At 32.3% G+C, this 10,713-nt stretch overlaps 1 pseudogene; it reads right to left on the reverse strand.

The window, feature by feature from the left end:
- Positions 1–5,065, reverse strand: part of LOC110426841 (AAA-ATPase At3g28610-like) — an 89,238-nt pseudogene extending 84,173 nt beyond the window's left edge.
- Between the last annotated feature and the right edge of the window lie 5,648 nt (positions 5,066–10,713).

The raw sequence follows: 10,713 nt of genomic DNA on the forward strand, positions 1-10,713 counted from the left end.
AGCAAAAGAGTAAAATGTTTACTTTAAGTGTTTTGAAAATGAGAATTTCTTAAACACTAAATTGAAATAAAATAATATCAATTAATTTGAGCCTAACGCTTTAAGTGAGTTAATTGACGCTTTTCTGAAATAATACACAAGATCACCGAATGATATTGAACTTGCATTTATTTAGGATGATTATGGACTTAGACCTTAGAAGATTAGATTATGGATGATTAAATTGATTTCTCATGGTATTTATTTTAAAACAGGGTCTGCATACCTTGCCTTATCTCTATTTTCTCTAGGTTGTAAAATTCTTTTCTCACTTAACTCCTCTCCAATGTAACTCGAGGTTTCTTGATTATAAAATGAAATTAGTTACATCAAAGTGTAAAATTAGGGTTAGATAGAAAATTTTTTGTATCTTGAAAATGGAGATCCAAAGGCGTTATAAAGATTTAAAGAGATTACAAGCAAATCTTGAAGATGTTGCTAGTAAAATCCTCTATGAATTTGACTAACTAATTCCTTAATGGCTCTAGAAAATTAAAATTAATAACGTCCATAATCATCCTAGTAATTGGTGTGTAACAGATTTATTTTCAATATATATAGATGATATATGCGAAATGTGATAAATGCTATGCATATCAACAACGTGAAATCAATGAGACCTTTATTAATGAATTAATAAATAAAATCTCTCATTAATATATTGAGTCAAAAAGTTACCTTCCACCATATAACAAGATAACCGGGCTACTCTTTTAATTGAAGGTTTGTTGAGTCACTCAAGACTAAACTTTTACATGAGTACATTTGAGTTATTGGTTGGTCTTACTCAATTAAAACTATGTTATTTGGATGTGTCACACATGACCGCATAGTATTAGAGGCATAGTTAGGCAAAATGTATATGATACATTTACACTCGGAGTTGTCACCTAACTGATTTAGGAGTTGTATAAGATACAATTGGTATGCTACGTTATCTACTTAATTAGTTTCATTATGGCTTGTTGAGTCACTCGAGGTCATGGTGGGGGGAAAGGTTATTATTTTGATAAAATATTGACAATAATCATATAAGATTCTAAAATCTTGTTTTTTTGATTACATAATTTGCATTAATAACTAAGCTCTATATATGTTTGTTTATATAAGATATAAATTGATCATGACAAACAGTTTGTCACTTAAAAGCATACTTGATGCAAACAAGTTGACAAGCCTAAAATTTTTTGACTAGTTTCACAATATCAAGATTTTCTTGAAACAAGAGAAAAAGGCATATGTCCTAGATGGTCCTATTCTTGAAGAACCTAGCGATGATGCTATAAATGACAAAAAAGAGCCTTCTAGAGTGTATATGGATGATCTCAATCAAGCCATATGTGTGATGTTGGCTAGTGTAGCTCAATATCTTCAAAAGCAACATGAAGCTACGAATGCCTTGGATTTTATCCTAAACCTTGGAGAAATGTTTGATAAGGAAAGTAACATAGGGAGATTTGACATGTTAAGGGAATTGTTCTAATGTAAGATGTTTGAAGGAAGCCTAGTAAGGTTTCATGTGTTAAAGATAATAGGATATATCACTCGACTCGAGTAGTTAGGTTAGACCATAGATCATGATTTGAGCATAGACCTTTTGCTTTCTTCATTGTCGAAAAGCTATTCACAATTTGTGTTGAATTTTAACACGAACAAGATTGAGATGAACCTATCGAGCTTATTAAATATTGTCACATAGGCTGAGAACACCATTGCAAAGGAGAAACCTTTAGTTCATCTTGTTTTTTTAAGAAAAAAAAATAAAAAAAGAAATTTTTTTAAAAAATACAAAGGTGAAAAGGCATTAACTTCAAAAGATATGAATCCTATTAGAGGAGTAAAGAAGGACCAATAGAATGACAAATTAAGGCATTGGAAGCTCAATTGCAAGGATTATCTTGAATCCATCAAAGCAAAGAAACAAAAGGAAGCTTTCACATCAGGTATGAATCAAATGATGATTTATTTTTCACTACTTGGTATATGATACCTTTCTCTTTATTAAAGGTTTTATTAAGTATGATATATTGAAGGAACTGATGACAAGGAGCAGTAAAGAATAGGACCATGAAGGTAACAACCTCAATTGACGGTGATCAAGCTTATTGGCCTATATTAAATTGTGGAACAATAAATAATTTTAGAATATTGAATGTTTTCATGACATGATTGCCAAGATGAGATGTTATGGTTTTAGGCCTATGGCTGAATATTTTATTTTTATGTTTAGGAAATATAGATTTATATTTTGCTAGCATGAGAGGCTTAGCTTATATATATATTTATATATTTACATTACATCTCATTTTATTTTAAAATTGTTCTAAATTATTTATCCGTAAGTATAATCTTGCATGCATGATAATCAATACTAAGTCATAAGAGCATTGAGAGATTATTTTTCTTTTGTTTAAGAATAAAAAAGGAAATTAATGAGATGACTTAGATAAAATTGAGTCATAACTCAATGAATTCATAATAAGATTATGAATAGATTTAGTTAAGGTGCATTCTTAAAAAGATAAAATATCTAAATTAAGATTACTTAGAACTAAATAACAATTGATTATCATATTGAATTCATATAAACTAACATTTAATTAGAGAAACAGTCGAATCCTATAAAACAAATATTTGTGTTTTTCGTTTAATTTTTTAATTAATTATAAACATTCATAAGTTTAAGAGGTACATACCTTGCTTTAGATATCGTAAATAAGAGCCAAGTAAATCAAAATCTTAGCCTCTTCACCTTTAGGATTTGGTAAATCTTCAGCCATTCAAGTATTTGGCCTCTAATAGTAATCCACATAGTGACCAAAAAAGACCTTCTCAATAATAGAATTTTTACTTGTGTTAGCAAGTTTTGTTTCTAAAACAAAAAGAGCACAAATTCTTGCCGAATTCTATCTTTGTCATACAAAGAAAACTACTTTTGTTTTCTTATTTTCTGAAACGTTTGAGAAGCGGCTAGACGCTTAGAGTTTTAGTTTGCTAACATAACATATTTATATAGCCAAACTAAGTTGTAGCCCTAGATACAATAGTTGTATTTGAATTTAATTAAGTCTTTGTAAAGTTAATTAATTTTTTCCTTTATTTTAGTCTATTCCAATTAAGTCCAACTTAATTGATTATCCTTATTTAATCTCAATCATATCACTTAATGTGTGTAACCCATTAGGCTTCTAACATGTTAGCAATAAATATAAATCCTAATCAAATAACAATTTGATAATCGATTTATATTTATAAGTCATGAGTGGCATCTAGCAATACATCATGGTCACCCAAATGTTAGAGAGTCAATTAAAGAATTAGATAAAAGCCTTTCAGTGACAAACCTCTCAGTGCAATACGGTCCTTCCATCAAATATCCCGAGTATGTCATAAAGCATGACTTAGTGTCTACTTATAACATTCCATATTAGTTCTCACAATTTATGACCAACCTTATGAATTTAGGAAATTAATTTTCCTTGAATTCATCATGCTTTGGCCAAAGACTTTATACAAGTTAATCAAGAATTGAAAACAAGTGAGATACATCCCTTCATATCACTTGGGATGATGAACCCTCTATTGACCATTCATTCACCTTCACATGATTTATGGCATACCTAAAAACACCTTTTTTAGGCATTTGGTTGCCTCCAAACCTGTAGTGGTAAAATTAAAGTATGTCATTCCCCATACAAGATGACTCAGTGTCTTAAGTCAAGGACTAGTTGCACAACTATCACATGAGAACATACTCTATAGACACTTGAATGAAATACCAAATGGAGTTCTCATAGCAAGTCATGTTTAGTGAACTTGTTCTTTAACAAGCACCAACATGTTATCCTCAAATATCACATATACTTCAATCTATGAGATCGATTGCTTATTTCCCAAGTAAGGAGGCTTAACATGTGCTACTCTTTGAACATTGTCAATGCCCTGTCATGACAATACAATGACCAGGAATAATTTTAGAAGTATGGCTTTAAAGTATAGTGATCTCATAATTGTAACAACTTTATGATTCTCTTGCAAGGCTTTTATGTTCTATGGGCTTCATCCAATTAGTACTCAATAACTCTTTATTATTGCACTAACATAAAAGAAAACTTTTATCACGTATAGTTATGTGATTAAGTATGCATTAAATGACAACATATATTCCTTGACCAATTCAATTAGCTCATGGGCATATACAAACAAACTCAAGATCATAAATATCATAATTCAAAATATTAGCCGTGGCTGCACTCATAGTTGAGTTACTAGTTCTAAGTGGACCATAGAAGAGATATCCAATTTCCAATTCTTCCTAAGATTGTTATCCTACTCTTGTCCTTTACTAAATGTCACTAGGTAGTTGATGATTTCCTCCTTCTTAGGTTCCATTGCCAATGTCTAAAAGGTCGCTGGGTTCTCAAAATCTATGTCACTCCACAAGTTCATCTTGTAAGAACTCTAGTTCTTACCAAGATTATTGATATAAAGCCTTCTCTGCTTATTCTTGGCCTCAATTGCCATACCTTCTTGCTGAACATAATCCATTTACGGCCCTATTATCAAATCGTGGTGACGTCTATGAAAGATGAGCTAGTAATCATTGTCCCCAAAACTAGCAAAAGCAAAAGGGCCTAAAGCCCACTAGACCTTCACCCCAACAAATCCATCAGAGACCTTCCTGTTAGCTCTTGTCAAGACAAGAGCTTTGCTATTTCTCACCAGGTTACCTTTGAGCTGCACAACTTTGGTGGTTGATTTAGCCCCAATATATGTTTCAATGGCAGTGTAGGCTTGGTTGCTCTAGTAACCAGAGTATTCAAGAAATGTGATCTTGATATAGGGTGAGATAAAGCTAACCTATCACAAAACTTTTGGACAAAGAAAATTGTTGAAAGGTGGCTAAAACAAACTATTCAAGAGTGACAAGAAGTTGATGAGGAAAAAACTGTTTTAGTGAAGGTAAAGCAAACATTAAGCCAGCGATGCTTGATCCTATTTAAGCCCAAGACTCCCCTATCATCATCTTTCTATTCTCCTTTCATGACACTATTAGGTAAGAAACACTTTACTCTTTATATAAGTTATGTTATATAGTTGAAAAAAAGCAACTCGAAATTATGTTTTTATCCTGAGGCCACAAGAAATTCCTCAGAAAAGTCATCAGCATTACCCAAGTTTTGTTCATTCCAACTCCCATTTTAGGCTTTTTGACGGCTCTCAATATTTTAGTCCTTAATATAGAAATGGAAAGGTTAGCTTTTGAAAATTAAGTCTATTGGTTCTCATTGCTTTGAAATGTAAATTAGTGACTATCACCAACTTTTGGAAAAAAGAGAGGTATTGAAGGGTGGCTAAAACATACTGTTCAAGATTGACTAGAAGTTGATGAGGAAAAGAACTATTTTATTGTAGCTAAAGCAAACATCAAGCCAACAATGCTTGATCCGATTTGATCCCATGACTGTCAAATCATCATCTTTCCATCCTCTTTTCAAGTCACTATTGGGTTGGAAACACTCTACTTTTGGGCTAAGTTATGTTATATAGTTGACAAAAATCAACTAGAAGTTGCATTTGTATTTTTGAGCCACAAGGAAATTCCATAGAATTTTCGTAAGCATTACCCAAGTTTTGTTCAGTCCAACTTATAATATAAGCTTTTTGAAAGCTCTCAATACTTTAGTCTTTTATACAGAAATTGGAATGGTTAGCTTTTGGATATTAAGTCTATTGTTTCTCATTTCTTTAAAAGGTAAAGTAGGGACCTTAATCCCACAGTTCTATTACCTTTTGTAATTGTTAAATGGATGTAACCTTCACCATTCACACATGAAGCCACTTGTCTTATTCATTAAGAAAAAGATTCTAGGCATGAGCTTTGCATGGAACAGTAAACAATTTAATAAGGATGACTCTTCCCATATAAATCACATTCTGTCTACTAGAGAAGTAATAGAAAAAAACTACGTCCATGTCTTTTTTTAAAACAAAAACACTTTTCAAGTGTGTTCCCAATGCTGAGGTAACTAAATTATGACTGATATCAGACGTGCAGGACATGGAATCTGTAAGACAATATTGCAAGTTTTAACTAAAAAGAAAAGACAAAAGCAACAATTTTTCCTTGTGAAAAAATTCTGCAGAAAAAGGATGAGAAATGAATTTTCCTAGAATATAAGGTTTTCGTATAAATTTTTTAAGTTCATAATCTAGTTTAAGCTATTTTTTTTTGTTTTTTACAAATTTATTTTATCGTCAAATCAAACTCTAATTCATATTTATTTCAAGTAGTATTTCTATTTCTTGTATGTCATTTCTACTTTATGTATTCTTAGATGGGTAAAGATTTGTCACCAAAAGAAAATTTCAATTAGTGTAAATTTAAAAGTTCTAGCATCTGAAGTTATCTTCACCTGTGTTTTAAGTAGGGATGACTCTGCTACCATGCCTCATTTCACTCATGTTTCTGCCCTATAGTGTTAGTTCATTAGCTTAAACTAATCTTTTGGGTTTTATAGCCTTTTGATGAGTATCCATGCCTTTGAAGAAGACGTTTGTATTTACATTTGATGTGTTTTCGTTAGGATGTTTTGCGTGCTTTCATATTAACAAACATTGTACTTGTAGCAGATAAGGCAGTTGACGAACAATTGAACTCTGCTTGTATATATATCTATATATATATATTTACTGCTAAAATGAAAACGACTGAGCTATAGTGTTCTTGTTTCTTGGTGAGCCTTCTTTGCCTTTGCTTTTCTTAAGTTACTAATGTTTGCATGAAGTCCATAATAACTCTATATAATAGAATTATTTTGATATATTTTGGGGCCTTAAACAGCTAGATCTTTGAAATTTTAGTTTCAAATTTTAGTATTTTAGCTAGGTATTTTTCTAATTTAAGTTTGATTACTTGTTAAGTGATTAATTTAAGTTATTTTAATTAAATTTTATGTTGTTTTGTTTTAAATTACTTTAAGAATAGTTATTGCTTGAGTTCTTAGTGGCCTTCTATAACCCCTTGTTTTCTAGTTTAGTCCACTATCACAATAACAACACCTAATACAACCCAACAGCCTCCTCCAATCTTCGATGGCTCGAATTATGATGTATGGGCCATGAGAATGAAGATGTATTTGAAAGGCTATAATTTGTGGAATGTTGTAGAATAAGATGTTGAGCCTCAAGTATCGAGAGAAAATGCTTATGCTGCATATGCCAAGCGATATGAAGAATAGATTGCAAAGAAGTTCATGACACTCTCATTTATTAAATCTGCTGTATCAGAAGATATTTTTAGCAGAATTATGAAGTGTAAGACAACAAAAGCTGCTTGAACAAATTACAAGAAGAATTTGTTGGGACATCTAGGACAAGACACATGCAAGCAAAAAACTTGAGAAGGCACTTCGATTTGATGTGCATTAAGGAGAATCAGCTAGTGAAAGAGTACGTAGATCAATTACTCAAACTTGTTAATGAGATAAAATTGTTTGGAGAAGAGCTTAAAGAGGTTTGAGTAGCTAAAAAATTTCCAATAGTGTACCAGGGAAGTTTAAAGCTATAATAGCTTCCTTGTTACAATCAATAGATTTGCCTGACATCTCAGCTACAGAAATTGTCAGTGCTTTGCAAGTAGCAAAATTAAGAATATCAGCTAGAGATGAAAGTTCTATGGAGAAAGCCTTGCTTGCTAAAGACAAAGGTAAAGCCTCTGTAGAGATATTTACCAAGAAAAATTCTAGAGAGAAGGATAGAAAATTCTCTCATGTAGAGCAGCATTCTTACGAAAAGAATAAGTTTAAGGTATGCTCTTTTTGTAAGAAATGGAATCATCTTGAAGAAAATTATTGGTTTAAACTTGATGCTAAGTGTAAGATATGTAATCAACTTGGTCCTGTTGACAAGGTTTGTAAAAATAAACCAACTTTTCAAGAAAAAACTCCACAAATGAATGACAAAGCTTAAGTAGTAGAAGCAACTCTGTTCGTGGCTTCTTGACAGTGAATGCTAGAACCATATGACTCCCTCTGAAGTTGAGTTTATCAGTTTGGACAAAGACTATAAGTTAAGAGTAAAAATAGGTAATGGAGTTTATCTTCATGCAATGGGTAAAGGCACTATAAGAGTGAAATCTCTATTGGGGTTCAGATATATTTATGAAGTTCTCTTAGTTCCTTTTATAACCTAGAATTTGTTAAGCATTGGACAGATGGTGGCAAACTCATTTGTCTTGCTTTTCAAAGACTTGGCATGCACAATATTTGATCCTAGTGAAGAATATCTTATGACCATTCCAATGAGAAATAGATGTTTCTCTTTACATTTGAAAGAAATCTGAGTGTAGGCTACATAATCTGATGAAGATGAAGATAATCTCTGGCATAAAAGACTTGGGCACTGCAACTACACCTCACTTAGCCAAGTAAGTTCCTTTTATTTGCTTGAAAATTTGCCCAAGTTATTTAACAAAGGTGGAGTCTGCAGTGTTTATAGCTAAGGAAAATATCCAAAAAGCCCTACCCTAATGCATCTAAAAACAAAGGTAAAAACAAACTTGAATTGATTCATTCAAATGTTGGGGGCCCTATGAGAGTCGAATCTTTATCTGGCAGAAAATACTATTTGATCTTTATTGATGACATGTCCAAGTTCTGTTGGGTATACTTCATGAAGGCAAAATCTCCAGTGTTTGAATTTTCCCTCACTTTCAAAGCTAAAGTTAAGCTTGAAACTGGTTATAAAATGAAGACCTTGAAGTCTATAATGCAAGTGAATATAACTCTAGAGAGTTCACTAATTTTCTCAACAGAATAGGAATCCTTTATCAACTAACTGCACCTTATTTGCCTCAGCAAAATGGTGTGAGTAAGAGAAAAAACAAGACTATCATTGAAATGTTTAGGTGCTTACTTTTCAAGACAAATTTGCCTAAGAAATTCTAAGTAGAAGCTGCAAACACAGCTGTGTATTTGCTTAATCTACTTCCCACACATGTTTTGATGAATAAAACACCATTTGAAGCTTGGCATGGATATAGACCAAATGTGGATCATCTAAGAATAGTTGCTTGCTTATGTTACTTACATGTGCTTCAAGCTCAATGTGACAAGCTCCAACAAAAAGCTACTAGAGGTATTTTTATTGGGTATAATAATCAATCTAAAGCTTATCGCATTTACTTACCTAAAACTGATAAAGTTATTCTCAGTAGAAATGTTGCCTTTGATGAAAATTCTAGCTGGAATTGGAATATGCAATCTATTTTTATAGGAAATGTTTTAGGTCACATTATTGCAAAAGTTAATGTGCTAAAAAATGAGTTAAATACTGATGATGTAGATGCTGATGATAACTTTGATGATGAGCCTGTCAGAGGCACACGATCTATCTATGATGTTTACCTTAGAAGTCTTGTTGCCATTAATGAACATTGCAACTTTACTGAAGCTTCGTAATTCCCTGAGTGGTATGAAGCATTACGAGTAGAATTGGCAATGACAAACAAGAACAAGACTTAGAGTTTGGTAGATAGACCTCATAATCATCATATGATTGGACTCAAATAGGTATTCAAAAGGAAGCTTAATCCTAATGGTAGTGTCAACAAGGACAAAGCACATCTAGTAACTAAAAGTTTTAGTCAATTACCAGGCATAGATTATATGGAGACATATGCTCCTATTACTCATTTTGACACAGCTCGATTGTTACTTGCCTTGTCTGCAACATTTGGTTGGACAGTTTATCACTTCGATATTAAATCAGCCTTCTTGAATAGGGTCTTAGATGAAAAAATATATGTTGAGAAGCCTGATGTTTTTGAGTTATTGCCTGGTCAAAATCAAGTCTACAAGTTACACAAGGCAATGCATGGATTAAAGCAGGCTCCTCGAGCCTGGTACAACAGAACTAATAAGTATTTGATCAAGCAAAACTTTGCCAAGAGTTGCAATGATGCTATTTGGTATACTTTAGCTCCAAGGATCACTCATATTTGATTGTATCCATCTATGTGGTGACTTGTTGATAAAGGTGAAGATGACATCTTGGTACAAAATTTTTTTAAAAAAATTGCAGTTTGAGTTTGACATGATAGACCTTGGACTTATGAGTTAATTTTAAGGGCTTGAAATTAATCAATCCTTTGATGGAATTGGACTTTCACAGAAAAGCTATATTGCTAAAGTTCTAAGGAGATTTCACATGGATCAACGTAAACCTTCATTGACTATTCTCCTTGTCAATGAAAAATACTCCACCAACAAAGGAAGTAAGCTTAATGACCTTTCCAATTATAGAAGCTTGATTGGGGGTTTACTTTATATCTACACTTCTTGACCAAATATTATGTTTTTTATTAGTCTGATGTCACGATTTATACAAAAGCCTTCCAATCTTCATTTTGCTGGTGCTAAACGTATCATTAAATACTTGAAAGGTACTCAAAGCCTTGCAATACATTTCACTGACAAATCTGATATCAATCTTATTGGATGTTTTGATAGTGATTGGGCAGGCAATGTAGATGACTCTAAAAGCTCATATGGGTTTATTTTCTCATTTGGGAATGGAGTTTTCTCTTGGAACTCTCACAAGCAATCTCTTGTTGCTCAATCCACTACTGAAGTAGAATACATTTCAATAGCTGAAGCTTTTAATCAAGCCATA

The sequence above is a fragment of the Theobroma umbraticum genome, unplaced genomic scaffold, assembly GCF_002168275.2.
Source record: "Theobroma umbraticum cultivar Fairchild unplaced genomic scaffold, ASM216827v3 scaffold_12.0, whole genome shotgun sequence".
In the NCBI taxonomy this organism is placed as follows: Eukaryota; Viridiplantae; Streptophyta; class Magnoliopsida; order Malvales; family Malvaceae; genus Theobroma; species Theobroma umbraticum.